The sequence below is a fragment of the Staurois parvus genome, unplaced genomic scaffold (assembly GCF_062004578.1).
Source record: "Staurois parvus isolate SC_StPar_1 unplaced genomic scaffold, SC_StPar_1.0 ptg000081l, whole genome shotgun sequence".
NCBI classification, from domain to species: domain Eukaryota; kingdom Metazoa; phylum Chordata; class Amphibia; order Anura; family Ranidae; genus Staurois; species Staurois parvus.
In genome coordinates this window covers 5,682,099-5,701,418 of record NW_028317877.1, presented here as the reverse complement: position 1 = coordinate 5,701,418, position 19,320 = coordinate 5,682,099, and positions in this window count along the sequence as shown.

Below are 19,320 nucleotides of genomic sequence, written 5' to 3'. Positions count from 1 at the left end.
ACTGTCAGAAATAGCCTATTTCTGACAGTTCTCTGACATTCACTCCATACAGCGGTTGAAACATTGTATCTATTTGTTTCAATGGAAACAAATAGATACAATGTTTCAACCGCTGTATGGAGTGAATGTCAGAGAACTGTCAGAAATAGCGGAGCTCTGCAGATACACTTAGCGGAGCTCTGCAGATACACTTTTTGACGGCTTGGAATTCTTCTTATTTTCATCCTACTTCTTCTTCTTCTTCTTCTTCATCCTCATCCTCATCCTCTTCTTCTTCTTCTGAGGATGAGGATGAAGAAGAAGAAGAAGAAGTAGGATGAAAATAAGAAGAATTCCAAGCTGGCAAAAAGTGTATCTGCAGAGCTCCTCTAAGTGTATCTGCAGAATAGAGGAGCTCTGCAGATACACTTTTTGCCGGCTTGGAATTCTTCTTATTTTCATCCTACTTCTTCTTCTTCTTCCTCTTCATCCGCATCCTCATCCTCTTCTTCTTCTTCTGGGGATGAGGATGAAGAAGAAGAAGAAGAAGTAGGATGAAAATAAGAAGAATTCCAAGCCGGCAAAAAGTGTATCTGCAGAGCTCCGCTAAGTGTATCTGCAGAGCTCCGCTAAGTGTATCTGCAGAGCTCCGCTAAGTGTATCTGCAGAGCTCCGCAGATACACTTTTTGCCGGCTTGGAATTCTCCTTCTTCTCATCCTTCTTCTTCTTCTCATCCTTCTTCTTCTTCTCATCCTTCTCCTTCTTCTCATCCTTATCCTTCTTCTCATCCTTCTTCTTCTTCTCATCCTTCTTCTTCTTCTCATCCTTCTTCTTCTCATCCTTCTCCTTCTTCTCATCCTTCTTCTTCTTCTCATCCTTCTCCTTCTTCTCATCCTTCTTCTCATCCTTCTCCTTCTTCTCATCCTTCTTCTCATCCTTCTCCTTCTTCTCATCCTTCTCCTTCTTCTCATCCTTCTCCTTCTCCTTCTTCTCATCCTTCTCCTTCTTCTCATCCTTCTCCTTCTTCTCATCCTTCTCCTTCTCCTTCTTCTCATCCTTCTCCTTCTCCTTCTTCTCATCCTTCTCCTTCTTCTCATCCTTCTCCTTCTCCTTCTCCTTCTTCTCATCCTTCTCCTTCTTCTCATCCTTCTCCTTCTCCTTCTTCTCATCCTTCTCCTTCTCCTTCTTCTCATCCTTCTCCTTCCTCATCTCCAAGGGCATTTAAATTAAAGGTACAGTGTTCTGCACTAATTTAAAGGCTCTCTGAAGCCTAGAAACCCTTTTTATAAGTTAAATTCGTAGCGAATAAATTCGCATCGAATCGAATTTCTTCCTCAAATTTGGCAAATCAGCCGAATTGAATTTTTGAATAATTCGCTCATCTCTAATTAAGGGACATAGGGAAGCAATTCATAGACTTGTGTGTTATGCTGCTGCCCTCAGGAGGTTTACTCTGAAAAACAAAATATTAAAACTGTAGTTCTTCCCACTATAACCCTACCCCTAACTGTCATGCCACAGGTTTTGTTGTATGCTAGGAGGCTGAATGCTTTCTACTCTACCCTATCTACCTTTTTTAACCAGTTACTGCCAGGCCTATAACCAAATGACGGCCAGGTGGGACCGCTCTAGATCTGGGTGGATTTCATATGATGTCCTCCCAAAATGCGCCTTGCATGGACCCCATGGGCCACCCTGCAGCAGATCAGTGTACCACCCCACTGCTGGTATCATGTGATTGCTGTGACCAATCACAGCAGATCACGTGGCAATTGTACACAATGGACGGCATTCATTCATGCCATTCATTGTGTACTATTGCATCGATCTCTGTGATTGGTCACAGTGATCACATGATATAGACAGGGCCAATCGCAGCCAATCTGTACCATGTGATTAGCTGTGGCCAATCACAGCTAATCACAATAGTACACACTGAATTAATAGATTTAATTCAGAAAAAAATATTGTTTATAATAGTGAGTATGACTGTTATAAGTGATCATAGGGTGTAACACAAAAAAAAAGGAAATCCTGATCACCTCCCTCAGAGTAGTACAGTGTTACTATGTATTGCTCTGGTCATGGTATATATAAACAAAATTGTAAAAAGGAAAAACAATTTAATAAAAAAGAAAAAAAGATGTTTTAAAATTTTTTTAAATTAGTGTTATTTTTTTTTACATACTGTCACCAGTCAGTGTCCCTGATCACGACCACACCAGTTATATGATGATGCTGTACTACAATGGTGACAGTATGTTAAAGAAAAATTGTGAAAAACAATTTTTTTAAATTTCTTTGTTTTAAAAAAAAAAGTGACAAAAAATTACTTCAAAAAACTTGCCATGCCTGTTACTAAATACCTCAGACTGTCTACTTCCCAAAAAGGGGTTATTTGGGGGATATTTGTACTATCCTGGTGTTTTTGGGCCTCAAGAAATGTGGTAAATTGGGCCATCAGTACATCAGAATTGATCGATTTCAGATATTGTGCTCAAAACATTTGTCATAGCAACTTGCTTACTGCGCTGCTTACTTGACATACGGCTGTCGCGAAGACCAATGTGGGAGTGCAGTGGAATCTGGGTCCTGGTTATGATATAGAGGTCCAGGTGGAGCTACATCTATACAGAGCCTAATAAGACCCCCTATAAGGGGTCTTCTTATCTGGTAAGCTTCCATTTTACACAAATGGTGGTGGTCTGTTCCCGTTGGTGATTTGTTGGATGAATAGAAGATCAACATTATTGATATTATATTCAAGAAACAAATGTCTTTTTTTCACAAATTGTTTGTGGAAGTTGTCACTCATGTGGACTTTGAATACTTTATTGTTCCTCACATGAAACGTATATGTTATCACTTATATGTATCACTTTACACATTTTATTGTGTATTAATAGTTGTCTACACGATTATTATGTTTGTTTAAACAGAATTTTTCTTTCACACATAGCGCAACATTTAATTTCGATTTCAGATATATACCTGTATATATACCATAGTTTGTGAACTTTCCTACAGACTAAATAATACACACAATACATGTAGTCTGACACAAGAAATGTGTCAGACTACATTTTGACCTAAATTTATGAAGAAAGATTGTTTATTTGCAAAATGTATAACATAAATGAAGATAAACATGTTTTTTTGATAAAAATTGCATTTGGGTACAGTGTTGCTTGATTGAGCAATTATCATTCAAAGTATAACATCTCTGAAAGCTGAAAATTGCCCAGGGCAGGAAGGGGGTAAAATTTCAGGTTCATTGAAATTTGATCATTGTGATTCAGAGATTGGTATACATCCAAATCTCCGAATAATGAAAAATGTGTCTGAATATCGATTTGTTAAGAAATTAATTGCATGTGTCTAGTCACATTACAGGAAAGCCCCCAGTCTTCAGTCCTTTGGGCTACAGGTACAGTCTCCAAAATACTGCCAAGGGTCAGCCAAATCGGATAGCTGCTACATGGAGACTAGCTCAAGCTGTTTATGGAAGTCTTCACTGAAGAGAAAATATATCCAAGAAGTGGTAAGAATGTTGATAGAAAAGAAAATATATTTAACCATGGCTTTTTTCTGGCAGAACTTGCTGGAACTGCGTTCTGGCACCTCCGATAGGGAGCAGAACTTTTTTTTACAGCTGGTTTAATGCTGCCACTGTCCCATAGAGTGAGCTGGGGGCCACATGAGCCGATACACCTCCTATAGTGCTTATGACACTTCACAGGCACTTGGTGTACTGGTTTGTTAGCCACATAGAGAATTTCAGGCCTCAAATCCCTAAAGACTCTCACAAGAGTAATGCCAACGAGGTGAAGCAATACTGGAATGTGACCTTCAGGCACTGGGCTCTGCTTGTGGCACTTTTCAGACATTTTCCCAGGCCAATTAGCAACAGAGCACTCTCCAGTTTTGGAGCAGTGGTCTAACTTAGAGTATAACCCAATTTTGGTTACCACCTTGTGAAAGTATATTTCAGGTAAGCTTGTGAGCACCAAGCTCTACATACGGCACTTTTCAGGCCTGTGTGTACTGTGTAGGTTAATCACAGAGTGCAAGTCAGTGCAGTGGTACTAATGTTTTTGATGCTTCCAAGATATGAATATACTGTGTCAGTTAAAAACATAGTGTTCTCCAGTTATAGCAGTGGTACTGTGTCACCCAGTCTTTATCTTTCCTGTGCCTTAGATACCCTGGGGAATAATATCTGCACTATTAGCGCTCCATAGATGCTTTCCAGACTTGGGTACTGCTCTGTTACTAGCAGTGCACTACCCATTATCCCAGTCTTTCATGTTTTCCTGAACTGATTACCCCAGGAAATCATGAAGACATATTAGGACCTTATCTTTGAATGTTGGGCTTCTCATTATGCTGAATCCTAAGCAATGGGAATGCTCTCATTAATAGGAATAAAGTTATTAGTTCAGTTTACGGAGTCTCTAATACTAAGAAATTGCCTCCGGACGTTACAATAGCTTCTCAGTAACTTACCTTTTAGCAGTGCTCCACATCACATTCAATCCTTTAGCAATATGAGTGCTGTCTAAAAGAAGCAAAGTTATTACATTTTATTATATGACTCTGGTCCCTGAATATAGTACTGTACTGTAGCCAGACGCAGAACAGTAGCTTCTCCCATAAGGATGACCCTGTTCCGTTGGTTCTTCAATGAGCAGAGTTGTGACATAGGAATTGAAAAGGATTATCTCACGACTCTGAGGCTTCATTTTAAATCTTCCCACCTTTTTTTCCCTGAAGGGATGCCATCACATGAGTCTGCTACCTTTCCTGGAGCTACCAGGCACCTAATCATCCTCTTTGACTTCATGTCAGTTTGCACACAATTAATGAAGCATTCTGCTCACAGATGTTCAGAATTTTCCCCTGCTACCTCTTTGGCAGCACATGCCCATATTGGCATAAATGTGCTTGATTCAGAGTCTTCACAGTTTGCTTCTGTGTAATCTGTTTTCAATGGGTCCATTAGTAAATCTGATGTTCTCAATCTTGTGTCCAATTTGGCTAATGCTGTTCAATTGGCCATTCCTATGGAAGTTCAATCTGTTGCCCCAGATACAGACTCATCTATGGCTTTCACTGCCAAAAACTTTTTCCCGTACCTCCCTCCTGGGAAACTTCCTGTGTGAAGATTAGGATATTTCTGTGTTATTGTGGTCTCATGTGAGCCAGTTTTTTTATTTCTTCGGCCTGAACATCTGGTTCCAACCTTTGGTGGATAGTCCAATACTTCACCTTGAAAACCATCTTATTATTCTGATAAAAAAGGTTTTCCATTTATGGACTACACTAATGCTTAGTTAGAGTCTGTCATAAAATCCCAGTTTGAGCTAGCTGGAATTACTCTAGGTCCTCTTTTGGCAGCAACTCTAGTTGGGAAAACCATGTCTGAATGGATCACTTTCCTTGGAAAGGGTCCCTTTATTCTAAGCTCTCAATCTTAGTTTTACAGCTGCTTAAATGTACATGAAGCACTACACATTAGTTATACTGGCCACTCAGAAGTCTCTAAGTTGGTGTCCTACATGACAATTACAGTATGTCTGTCCTCAGGGCACTGAGGCAATGTTTGGAACATAGACCATGCCTTTAAACAATGTCTTATTGATTTGCACTTCCAGAACTCAATTGTGGGGTGCTTAATCCACTTGATTTGAATTCTGGTCACCTGCTTCACTGTAGGGCATCTGTTAATGATGTGAAAGGATTTCAGGATACTTTTGGTACAGCTACATAACCTTGTAGGCAATGAAAACCTTTCTTCCATGGTGATTGCACATCTTCATATTGAATGACTTCTGTTTAAAACTATTCTCCCAGTTCCTAGTGGATTGAATTTTTTTCCAAGTTCCTCCTTCTCTTCTACAGTTACTGGTCTCAGTATCGCTGCACTCTGGTGTTGCTTCTGACTCTCTCGGAAGTATTTTTTACCTACATGGTTGATGCCCATCTCCTGACTTGAGCTTCTCTCGGTTCGAGTCTCTGTTATAGTTGTGTTTTATTTGGAATTTTTTGTACACTTAGAAAGCACATGCGCCAAAGAAAATTTTTACATTGTCTATTTACTGGAATTTTATACGTTTTATCTTCCCAAGGAAAAATATCCCACCCTTCACAATCATTCCTTATTAATGCCATCAGTTTCAGCAGCACCTATATTTGTGAGCAACTATTTTGAAGGATGAAGCACAGGAAGGGCAAAATTAGAACCAAAATATATGATTAGCACATTGAGAATTAAATGAGAATTACTACTACATCCATCAAACCAGATATTGATGTGTTAGTTTATCAAAAATCATGTCAAATATCACACTAGTTTTATGATGCCCTCTTTTGCTTTTATAATAAAAATATTACAGAACAATGACGTTTTATTAATCAAGTACATTATCTATATCAGTGATTGTTAACTTGTGATCTGCCCAATTTTTTCTTCTCATCAGCTATCCTTATTGTTAGTGTATTTTATGTGTGGACCAAGACAATTCCTTTTCTTCCAATGTGGCTCAAGAAAGTCAAAAGGCTGGACGCCGCTGTACTAAGAGTTCCTCTTGTTCTGTTGATTATCTTCTCTACAGAGTTTAACAATACTATACCATTTGCTTTCTATGTGATTGTGGGATTTATGGGAACATTGTTCAAATTCTTCTTACTGCTGTCCTTTTGTATTTGCACTTTCATTATCTTGAGTTACCCGCTCTCAATTCTGGAATATTCATTTTGTTAGTTTTGACATAGCAGGTCATCTTTCTATGAGGATGTAGGAGTCAAGTTTTATATTAATTCATCTTGCACTTCAATGTGCACACCCCTTTTCCAGAAGCATTTTGTGACTTTATTTATCTGATAAGTCTGTTCCGTTAGCTGAACGGCATTAACGGTTTCATAGCATCCTCATTATACTGTACTATGCAGGCATCAAACTCTTGTTTCCAGATCCCTGTTTGTATATTCCTCCTTACAATGAGAGTTACATTCTCTAATACAGATTTACACTCTGTTACCTACACAGGGTATCCTGTTTGTTTAGTGGTCCTCTTGGAACATAGGATCCTGGTTCCTTCTTTCTGTATTTTAGACTATCACATCTTTCTGCTAACAACTGGTGTACATTGGAAAAGCTCTTTTTGTCTCAGTCAGTTCTTTTTCTTGGATTTACCTTTTCATGAAATTTTTAAGTGTGCTTCAGCCTTATTTCACATATGATTTACATAGTTGACCATCTTGCTGTTGGCCCTAGTTGTTTCCATCTCTTGTTTATTGTATGTGATTGTTGAGTTGTCCTCCACTTACTGTTAATGTCTATACCCTTAAATGATAGGTCCACCCTATTTTGCTACTACTGGCCTACCTTGATACACCTGGCTGTCCTTTGGTGTCCTACCTCCTGGAAGCAGTCCCCTATTGCTACTAACCTTTTTCTCTGATCTTTTGGCAACATTTGTTTTTGGTCAAAGTGGTATAAAACCCCAAAGCAAACATTTATTCTATTGCATCTTACCAATTCTTAGATGTGGTGGCTGCATTAGTTTTCTTTTTTAGGCTTTCTTTCTTTTTTGTTTATCTGGTGATCCAGACAGTAAGTCTGTTGTTTTTCATCAGAACAATCTGTCCTACAGATGTAGCAGTTAAAGGGCTAAGGTAAGCCTATTAACACTTAAAGGGGTGCTAAAATGATTAACTTTTATTCATTTATGTAAATCCTTTATTCCAAAAGGAACACAACTGTTGCTGTAAATGCTTAAAAAGTGTTTGCTGAAGTTTGGCTTCAATTTGTAAGTGTATCTAAATCTGCTAGTACATCTAACACTCCCCTCCCCCCAGACTAATGATGTTGCAGTCCAAAGGTATATCTGTTGCTCCTTCATATAGAGCATAGGCACTCTAATACAGGAGGTGTGTTACTGCCTGGATCACCTGATGAAAATATAGAAAACCTAAAAAAGAAAACTATTGCAGTCATCACATCCAATGATTGGTAAGCTGCAACATGTTACATTTTTGGTTTTGGGTTTAATACCACTTTAATCCTACATCCTTTGTATCTCTCAGTGGTTATTGCCCATCCCTCAGCTGCATTGCTTCTGGATGTCCCATACATGTATGAATTACTTACCCATGTTCCTCCATGGACAATAAAGAAAATAATCTTTTTTGAAGTCTATTGAGGGGCACTCCCCTTTGTTAGGTATACCCCTTTTTCACAAGACTGAGGCTTGACGGATAGGGACGAAGTATGGGTGAGCCTTCAATTTTTGATTGTTTGCCAGTGTCAATCCCCTGAAGGCAGCAGCAAAACCCATACATCTGTAGTGCCCTCCTAGGTAGGTGCTAGGGATAGATAGATAGATAGATAGATAGATAGATAGATAGATAGATAGATAGATAGATAGATAGATAGAATTAGTTGTGTCTTTGATAGGTAAATTTAGTGGTCACTCTGTAGTCAGATTTAATTATTTGTTAGGTTAAAGCATAGATAGCTTTCTATGCTTGGTGAGCTGTGATCATTTAGATAGGTCTGCTCTGTGTGCTCAGGTGCTGCTAGTCTGCCTAGCTTCCTTTGTATCCAGGGAACTTGAGAAGTTCCTGGATGATAGGTGTGGAGTTATGCAGATGGAATCATGAATATTCATACAGCCTCAGGCTATCCCAGAGAGAGGGGCTCTAAGGCATGCTTGGTAATTGTATATATTCAGTGAGCACACTGAGCTCTGGGTCTTTCCCTGTCCAGGATCAGTCAAGCTTGGGAGAGGGCACATTGCCCCTCAGGCAACTACTGCTGTGTGGCCTCAGGTGGGCGACCCGAGTGCCTGAATGCTGAGACCCCAATTCTGCTATGGTGACTGATGGGCTGTCTACAGAAGATCTGGTCTTGTATCATGGAGGAAGGCATCCAGCTGCTCTTGGGACTTTTGCGTACATATATCACTAGGGGATCTTAGACATTGAGTGCTGTTTAACCCCATCTGAGCTAGGGAGTCAGCTGTGGGTCTAGCAAGGAGAGCAAAGAGCCTTGTCCACCTGAACTACTTCTTAAAGGGACATTGCTCTGGAGCTCTAAAGAAGCTACTACTACTACTACTACTAGCACCTTAAGCTGAAGTCCACTGTTTGATTCAAGCAAGGACTCCAACATAACTCATCTTGAATATTAGATAAAATCCTCAATGTCTATTTTTCCTGTTTTTGGAGTATCCCACTCATCTCCCTCATCACTATCCAAGTTCTCCAAAAATAAAAATAACAAAAACAACACCATTGGACTAGTTATTGGAGAAATGTGTGAATGAGCCTATGTGCTTGGCTGCAGGGCAAAGTATCTGGGGAAGACCTGGATAGTATTCCTGCAGCCCCTACATGAGTAGTGATACACATATATGAATTGCTTCATCTCTGTATCCCTTAATGGACTCAAAGAAAACAATTTCTAGTGAAGAAGGGTTAGAACATCTGTCACATTTTCTTATACTCCCTGTCCAGGTGAGGGATCAGGTAGAACAGGAAATAAGCAGAAGTAAATCTCCCCGCTCTTTGCAAAAATAAAAACAAAAAAAGTCTTGACTTGATTAGACTTTCACGTAAAAGGCACTGGAACATGAAATAATTTTTAGTAGAATAGGGTATCATTAGAATTTCTGTCAATTTATATATATATATATATATATATATATATTTTTTTTTTATATATATATATATATATATATATATATATACTGTATTTTTTTTCTGTCCAGGTGAAGAATATCAAGCAGAAGAGAAAATAAGCTGTCCTAAGAAAAAAAAAAGTTGTTACTTAATTTTTGGCTTGGTTAGACTTTCACGAAAACAGCGCTTGAACATGAAATAAAACCACATTTAATACACAGTAATTTTCAGAATGAGTTTTGATGTGGTGGTGGGTTTGATGTGGTGCATAAGTGTGCACAGAAGCGAGGTTGACATTTATCAGCTTGTATGTTCACCATCCTAGAAACTAAAGAATGTATATTAGTGATATTTCCAGGGCAAAATAAAGCATGCATTTATTCTAACACAGCTGTACAGTCTCCTCTCCTCTACTAAAATGGATTCCTCTGATATCACTGCACACCGTGAGCTTCTCACAGTGTGCATTAGAAGCTGCAGCAAGTCAGAGAGATCCTCTCTTAATTTACTGGCTGGAGGATGTCCAGTATCATGTAACTCTTTCCTCCCCATACGCAGAGAGAGCTTCTGGTGCCGCTGGAAGCTGGAAAGCACATTAACCCTAACACACCTGTTCACATTTCACATTAGTTTTCATCATGACCGATGATGTAGATTTTTTCTCCGGCTCCCTATGTCTTCCCCACCTCTGTGACCAAGCCGCTGTGGGTGGGGCTAAACACATCAGCGGGCATGGCCGGAGTAACAGCTGAGGCCATCTTATACACTTGACTCACTGGCTGATTAAAGTGGCGTTCGTTCATCTGTCCTTCCTCCCCAGTCCTACTGTCCCTGCATCTCCCTTTCATTCATTGGATTTCAATTCTTTCAATCATGAAGGCTCAGCTTCACACGTGGGTGTTACATAGGTAATTTCATTATCAAGTGTAGGTGAGCACTGGAATTATAAAGCAGCCAGCACCAAGGTATAGGTAAAAACTCCTTACGGATAAATATATAGAAAGTGCAGTGCTAAAATAAGTGAATGATATTATAGTGAAAATAAGTGAATGATATTATAGTGAAAATAAAGTGCAAAGTCAATCTGACATATAGCGAAAAAGAAAAAAAATGTCAGAGGAACAGTCAAGTGCAGCATATAAAAATCAAATATAAAAAATGTTCAATAAATCATTCAATAAATGTGAAACAGTAAAGTGCAGCATAAAAGTGGGAATATATAAAGTCCATAAAATATCAGTGGCGTAAGAGCTATAAATAGTTTGTAAGGATATAAGTCTGGCAATCATGGTGAAATATTGTAAAGTGATCCAATAGGAAATCCACCACCTCTGTCAGATGTACACTCACCAGACATCTACTGGTAAACAGCATGTAAGCACATCTCATCTGGGTACAGGTAACAGCAATGAAGCCTCTGCAAGGGATGCTCAGCCAAGGTCAAAAAACGGCGGAGGAACAAATCACAATTCACAATTTTTTATACAGTATATGTATGTATATATATATATATATATATATATATATAGTGAATTGTGATTTGTTCCTCCACAGCCAGTGCGTGAATCTTTGATCTTGCTGCTTATGATTGACTGAGTGTGGTGGGGTGGAGGAGACAATGGACCATTTCTTGCTTTAGTGCCCCTTCAATATAGAAATCTAAAATCGGGTGGGTGGGGAATCCCTGGGTATCCCTTTTCTTTCCTGTTTGAGTCACGTGGAGTGGTCTTACGGCGCCTTTGAAACTCACTGGGATTTTGAGACTAGTTAGCGTAGTAGTCTATTACTACACCTGGACTGCATGATGTCAGGTTTCTACTCGGAAAAATTCTTTCCCGTCGAGGTGGTGCACAACATTCTGAGTGAGGTTGGGAAGATTTGGCGTCTTGAGAAGGACAGGTGGAGGCCAGGGACCTGGACAAAGGCATGAAGGAATGTCAGGTCTGGGTAGCTGCTGTTTCTTAGCCTGAGGGTGTGTTTAGGTGGAGGTTAGGGTTTGTAGAGATACATTATAATGATAATAATAATGTTAAAATATGTTATGGTTTATATATTTAGTTCTGTTTATGAAGTTACTAGCAAAAAGCTGTTTCCTGTTTTCTATGCTAAAGTAAGCTATTTTTTGTTTTTATATATATATATATATATATATATATATATATATATATATTTATTTATTTTTTTTATTTATTCTGTATATACACTGCTCAAAAAAATTAAAGGAACACTTTGAAAACACATCAGATCTCAATGCAGAAAAATACTATCCTGGATATCTATAGTAATATGGACTGGGTAATGTGTTAGGAAAGATGCCCTTATCGTTTGATAGAAATGAAAAATATCAACTTACAGAGGACTGAATTCAAAGACCCCCCAAAAATCAAAGTGAAAAAAATTATGCAGCAGGTTAGTCAATTTTGCTGAAATTTCATTGCAGCAACTCAAAATGGTACCCAGTGTTTGTATGGTCCCATGTGCTTGTATACATGTCTGATAACATCGGGGCATGCTCCTAATGAGACGAGGAATGGTCCAGATCTGGGGTATTTCCTCCCAGATCTAGACCAGGGCATCACTGAGCTACTGGACGGTCTCAGGTGCAACCTGGCAGTATCGGATGATATCCCAGAGGTGTTCTATTGGATTTAGGTCAGGCAAGCATTGGGGCCATTCAATGGTATCAAATTCCTTCATCCTCCAGGAACTGCTTGCATACTCTCGCCACATGAGGTTGGGCATTGTTGTGCACCAGGAGGAACCCAGAACCCACTCCACCAGTGTAGGGTCTGACTATGGGTCCAAGGATTTCATCCCAATACCTAATGGCAGTCATGGTGCCATTGTCTATCCTGTAGAGTTCTGTGCGTCCCTCCATGGATATGCCTCCCAGGACTATCACTGACCCACCACCAAAATGGTCATGTTGAACGATGCTACGATGTTACAGGCAGCATACCGTTCTCCACAGCTTCTCCAGACCCTTTCACATCTGTCACATGTGCTCAGGGTGAACCTGCTCTCATCTGTGAAAAGCACAGGGCGCCAGTGGCAGACCTGCCAATTCTGGTGTTCAATGGCAAATGCCAATCAAGCTCTATGGTGCTGGGCATTGAGCACAGGGCCCACTAGAGGATGTCAGGCCCTCAGGCCACCCTCATGAAGTCTGTTTCTGATTGTTTGGTCAGAGACATTCACACCAGTGGCTTGCTGGAGGTCATTTTGTAGGGCTCTGGCAGTGCTCATCCTGTTCCTCCTTGCACAAAGGAGCAGATACCGGTCCTGCTGATGGGTTAAGGACCTTCTATGGCCCTGTCCAGCTCTCCTAAAGTAACTACCTGTCTCCTCCATGCTCTTGAGACTGTGTAGGGAGACACAGCAAACCTTATGGCAATGGCACATATTGATGTGCCATCCTGGAAGAGTTGGACTGCCTGTGCAACCTCTGTAGGGTCCAGGTAAAGCCTCTTGATAACAGTAGTGACACTGACCCTAGTCAAATGCAAACCTAGTCAGAAAAGATGAGTAGGGAAAAAAATGTCAGTGGCCTCCACCTGTAAAACCATTCCTGTTTTGGGGGTCGTATCATTGTTGCCCATCTAGTGCACCTGTTTTTAATTTCATGAACACCAAAGCAGCTGAAACTGATTAACAACGCCCTCTGCTACTTAACTGACCAGATCAATATCCCAGGAGTTTAATTGACTTGATGCTATACTCAAAAAAATAAGTGTTCCTTTAATTTTTTTTGAGCAGTGTATGTAAATATGGTTTTATTATGTTGTTTGTTTGTAAGATTTTTAGCAAACAAAAATTTACACTAACTGACTGACACTGATGTCAATAATGACACTAATACAGTGATTAGATATAATACTGTACACTGTCACTGGCTGGAAGGGGTTAACATCAAGGGGCAATCAAGGAGTTAACTGTGTGCCTAACAAGTGTAATGTGTGTAATATGTGCTGCTTTTATTAAGAGATCTGGCTGTTTTTTCTCCCTGCTTTGCATTAGGAAGATTATTAGGATATTAACCTGTATGGTTATTGCCTATCTGAATATGAGAGGCACATTTAGCTTGTGAGTGATTTTAGGTTGGGAAAGGACATGTTGGAATATGCATCTCGATCAGCGGCAGCAGCCACTGATCAGTGTATTCTGACTCCACAATGTTCTGGTGGAGGGGGGAAGGGGGTGGTTAGGATTCCTGTATCCACCTCACTTTGTGGATGAAGGCCTCTGTCAGGTTTTTTTTTTGTTGTTCAGCCAGCAGTTTCGGGCCAGCTTTAGATTGCCACAGCAGGTATCATAAACAATTTCATTTATTTTTTCACTCCAGTGATGGCTGCATGACATTTTTCAGGATGAGTTTTCTGATGGTGCCAACAGTGGACTATGCCTATGTGATGTGTGCTGAAATGACCACTCTGTCTAGTCTTTATTGGAAGCACAAAGGAAAGGATGACAATGCAGGAGCATAATTAGAAGACAAGGACAGGCAGAGCTCCTTGCACGTGGGAGCAGAGGGCCATACACCATCAGGAAAGAAATGTACTTTTGCACTTGGGAATCACGAATAGTTTATGTAGTCATGGCCAACAGCCTTTGCAAAGATAGGCTAACAGATGTCACAACTGTACATATGTGTACCCTCTTAAGAGCTGCTTGATGTTTGGGTCCTCCTTAAGCTCTGCACAGCCAGACAATACATATTTTCCACACTTTCATCCAAAGTCAGTAAAACAGTCCTTGATCTTGTTTTTTGTTTTTGTTTATTAGGAGTTAACAACTTGGATGGGGTCTAGGGGTATATGGGATGCCCAAGGAACTTTAAATTTGAGGACAACTTCTTAGCAAGCACTCAACAAAATGTGGATCAAAAATAAGCGACAGTCTCTTAAAGGATCACTGAGTCCCCTGTGGTGTACCTCCTCAGACCCCAGATTAAACTCTCCTCATCCACCCGGCTGTCCTGAGGATATCCCTGGGCAAGGGATTCCAGAATCCACTGTGAAGCAGTCCCAGATGAGGACTAGTTGGGTTTTTCACCTGACTGCCCTCTCCCTTCTGTGGACATGAGTGTAGGAGTACTCACTCTGTCCTGTCTGGTAGCTTGGTGGGTTGCAGCTGCTTTCAGGCCTTTACACTGGGCTGGCTCCTTCCCTGCTAACAGGCTGTCCTCCCAAGAAAACCATAGTGCAGTGGAGATCCTCCTGTCTGCTTCAGCCTGTTGGTAGGCCCCCTCCCTGGGGCCCCCTCCCAGGCTCCACACTCTAGCACCTTTCTTACTCCATCTTACACCCGAACACCAGCACTATTCTAGCTGCACAGGCTCTCTCATATTTAAGGGTTGCCCTTGGCCACCATGCCTGGCCTCATGCCTGGGGATTGGCCAAGTTTCCTTAAACATGCAAATCTTGGCCTCCGCCCCTCTTCTAGAAAGTTCCGCCAGTTTCTAGAAGGGTGGGAGAGCTCCAGAAACTCTGACCTGTAGAGCCTCCTGGCTTGCTCCTAGGTAACCTCACTGCCTCACTCCCAGGCTGACTCAACCCACGCTTTTAACATGCCTCTGGATATCACACAAAAACCCTATCTAATCTACAGGGCTCTACATATGTAACTACACATCTGCAACACATTGGCCTAAAAATGAGACTTGCTGCATTGTTTTCAGGCCACCGCATTGTAAAGTAGTTTGGTACCACATGCTGAAGTGCGCTGCTAGATGGGTGCATGGTGAAGGTGCATTGGGTTGCCATTTACTATGATTGGCACCGCAAGGTACCAATGCACAGAATGTGCCTTACTGCAGCATAGTGATGTAAATGGACCCTAAGGTACAACAGCATGTTAGAAGTCTAGACTCACTAAAAGCAGCTGAAAATTCCAAGTGTGTGTCTACATTTTATTGCATATTCATTATACTCCATCTAGGTTACAAAGGGTGGGAATTAAGGTATATCTACTTTGTAGTAGATGTAAAAAGACCATGGAGATTTGATACACTCACTATAGCGGTGCCTTAAATTGTATCAGTATTGGAAGGGGGCGGTAGATACACTCAATAATGTCTTCCAATCTAATATTCCACTTGATCCTAAATGCTTTATATTGGGTATCCTGGAAGAAGTGGAGTCTCATGTTTTTAGGGGGCAATCTCTAGGGCATTATTTCAAGCCTGTAAGGTAATGTTGCAGCACTGGAAGACCAGATAACCACCTTTTCAAAAAGAATGGATTTGAATCACTGGAGACATTGTGAGATTAGAACGTTTTATATACCAATATAGAGGCTGCCCAAGTACATTTGAAAAATTATGGGCTAACTGGTTAGACATACTGGAGTACTGGACTGGAGAGTGCACTGGAACTGGCGATGGTGAGGCTTATGAAATGTTCTACAGGTCAGTAGAGGTGTAATGACATTACTTGCTCTTAATTTAATATGCCATTTTGTGACCCATGAGTGGTGTGCTATAAATAAGGAGCGGATGACGCTCCTGGAGGACGTCAGATGACAAAACGCGTAAGGTGGGGCTTTGGAGGTGACGTCACCACATACAGGTGAGCTGCCTGTGTTTGTGGAGCCTGGAGCTGATCCGGTAGTCTTACACATGCTGTTACTGCTAGTGTCAGCTGTGACACTTTACTTTGTGAGTGTGGTTTATACTTTTTAACGGAATAAAATTCTTTTAATGGTTTTATGCTATGAAGCTTCCTCTTCTCTTCCTTTCACATGGTATATACATGCATGAGGATTTATCCACAGAGTTGTAGAGGCTGTCGGCATCCCTGAAGATCATTGCTCCCAGAGCCACTGCTCATTAGCTGGCTTACAATATTACCAGCATAGAGCTCTGGTGAGCTCATTTAATTTGGCTGGTGGTGGATTTGTCACAGTGTGGTCGTGTTTTGATATATTCATGAAGATAACACAAAAAAGAGATATTTTGCATATTTATTTATGGACGCTTAAATATATTGATAATATTGCATGGACACATTGTCAATCACATATAGTAGTGGTCACGGATATATGATATAGATGTGATAATATTTAAGATATTTCTTTTCACTTGTTATGAGACATAATTTTGTATGTTTATTTATATATTTTTTTGGCACATTAGGATTATGGTAAGGAGATACGGTCTGCTTTGAGATGTAATAATACTCGCATCCTGAGGAGCGCTTGTCTAAATATTTTTTACAATGTATCCTTCATACAATGTCCAGTAGTAGCCTCTACCCATCTCCTCTGTGAACCTCTTCAGGAAGAAGATCCTTTGTGAGCCCAGCTTTTTCAGGAAATTGTTCCCTTATGTCAGTTTCTTGGGCTTTCAAAACATGCTTCAACCTGAGACAAGGCTCAAGCAGTAATCCTTTAGGCCAGAGGTCTTCAAATGTTCAGTACAAGGGCTGCATTGTACATTTTACGAATAATCGCGGACAGAAAAAAATATCCCCATCAGGGTTCCCTTATGCCTGGGTCCCTATTGGAGTCCTCCCTTAAATAAGGGTCCCCATCAGTGTTCTGTCTTAAATTATAGTCCTTCCCTACATTAGGATCCCCATCAGACCCCCCCTTACTTTGGAGCCCCCCTTACATCAGAGTCCCCTTTAATTCAGAGTCTCTATTACATCTGGGTCCTTATTAGAGTCCCCCCTTGCTGAATAGCTCAAGGTCCCTATCACAGCCCTGTTTTGAATTAGAGTCCTGCTTACATCAGGATCCTCTTTGGAGTCCCCCCTTACATTAGGGTCCCTATCACAGTATACCACTGATCCCAGACGCGTATAGATACAACCTTGTAGGCAGACATCCTCCTAGGACAGACCTGGGCAAATTGTGACCCTGGGGGCATATCTGGTCTTTTGGCTGTCCCAATCCGACCCCTGGTGCGTCCACTGTCAACATGTCTCTCTGAGGTAGCTAACAGCCTCAGAGAGGCACACTGACAGATGTCTGTGCAGAGAGCTGCAAGAAGTGGAAGAGAGAGTCTGCTATGGCGAGGAAACTTGGTTCTGTCGGGAAAGCATTGTCTAGGAGACATCCCAATGCTCTTCCACCACTCTGCTCCTTGGCCAAGTTCTTCCTGTGTTAGCACCTGCACACTGCAAACCCAAGGAGACGGTCACCTGTTCTTCACTCCAGGTCAGGATCTGCAAAAATTCCTGTTGTGATGATCTCTCTCCTTCCAGTCACAGTTCTTATCAGAGGACATTTGACAGACAGTGAGGAGATATCATGTCACCTCCTCACCTCCTGATTAAACCCTGTAATGTTGCACCACCATGATGCAATTGCGTGCATTGCATGCACTTGCAGCATGACCCGAGTTTGAAAAGAAGTTTTGCTTGTCAAACTCTGTAGACTAAATTTAAAAAGTTGCAACCACGGCATATGAACGGCCCCAGCCAGGGGGGGGCTGACAACTCATGGGGCCCCCAAGCAATAGGGGATCATGGGGCCCCTGTGTCCTTGCCCAAACTCAAAAAACCCCATGAAAAAGGTACCAGGGGCTTCTCATGGGGCCCCCTACTGACCCCGGGCCCTTGGGCAGTGCCCGAGTTTCCAAATGGTCAGTCTGCCCCTGGCCCCAGCCCACTGTTAATTTAGACCTCGGGTGGACAGCTGGGGGAAATAAAACCAGGCCTCAGTCACCCATTTTTACCATCCTCCTGAATGACCCTCTGAACGATACCCATTTCATGAGCAGTTGTACCTATTATTACTAGTGCCAGGTGTTAGTTTTTATATGTTTTTGTACCTATAGACCTTCCCAGGTCCAAAATACATTTCGAGCAAAATTAAGTTGAACCCTCCATAATAAAATCTCAGTTTCCTATGTGGCTCCTTGAGAAAATGAATTGCCTACCCCTGTCCCAAAGGAAGAGACCAAAGGGAAGAGGGGGATTTTCTGGGTCAGATAAATATTCTCTAAGCCAGGGAGCTGACCCCCTTACACTGTTCACTGCAACCTCCTCCCAGTAACAGGCATAACTAACCAATTCCACCAGACTAAGGGCTAATTCACACTGTGTGCAGTTACAGATGTTTTTCTGGCATTGTAAAACACACAGGAAACAATTGCTTCACATTCACACTGCAACGCAGCATATGGCTGCTCTGCAACGTGCTGTGATAAATTGTAGACATGCAGCATTTTATCACAGCGCACAATGCAGAATCACATGGCAATGTACAGGAGCTCAGCGCATTGCGTTGCAGTACATTGTCATGAATGAAGTGTACGTTTTGTACATTTCACATAAAGTTTGTACAAAAAAAGAGCTGTGTGATGTCATTCACCACACTGCCCCCCACCGCAGCTAGCGATGTTTCAGATGCACTCCATTCCTAAGTGAATTCAGAATTAAAGCGGAGCTCCACCCAAACCTTTGGGGAGCGGGGGGGGGGAGTGGGTACCCGAATTTGACAGGTACCCGCTCCCACTTCTGCTCCGATCGGCTAGGCGATCAGAATCAGAAGTTGCCCTCCCTCTCCGTAGTCTTATGGGACACGTGACAGGTCCCAGAGGACTACGGGCCATTCACAATGCGCAGTGCCTCTCGCACATGTGCAGTGGGCACCCAGCTGTGAAGCCGCAAGCTGCCACAGCCGGGTGCCCACACTAAAGATGCCGGCGCCAG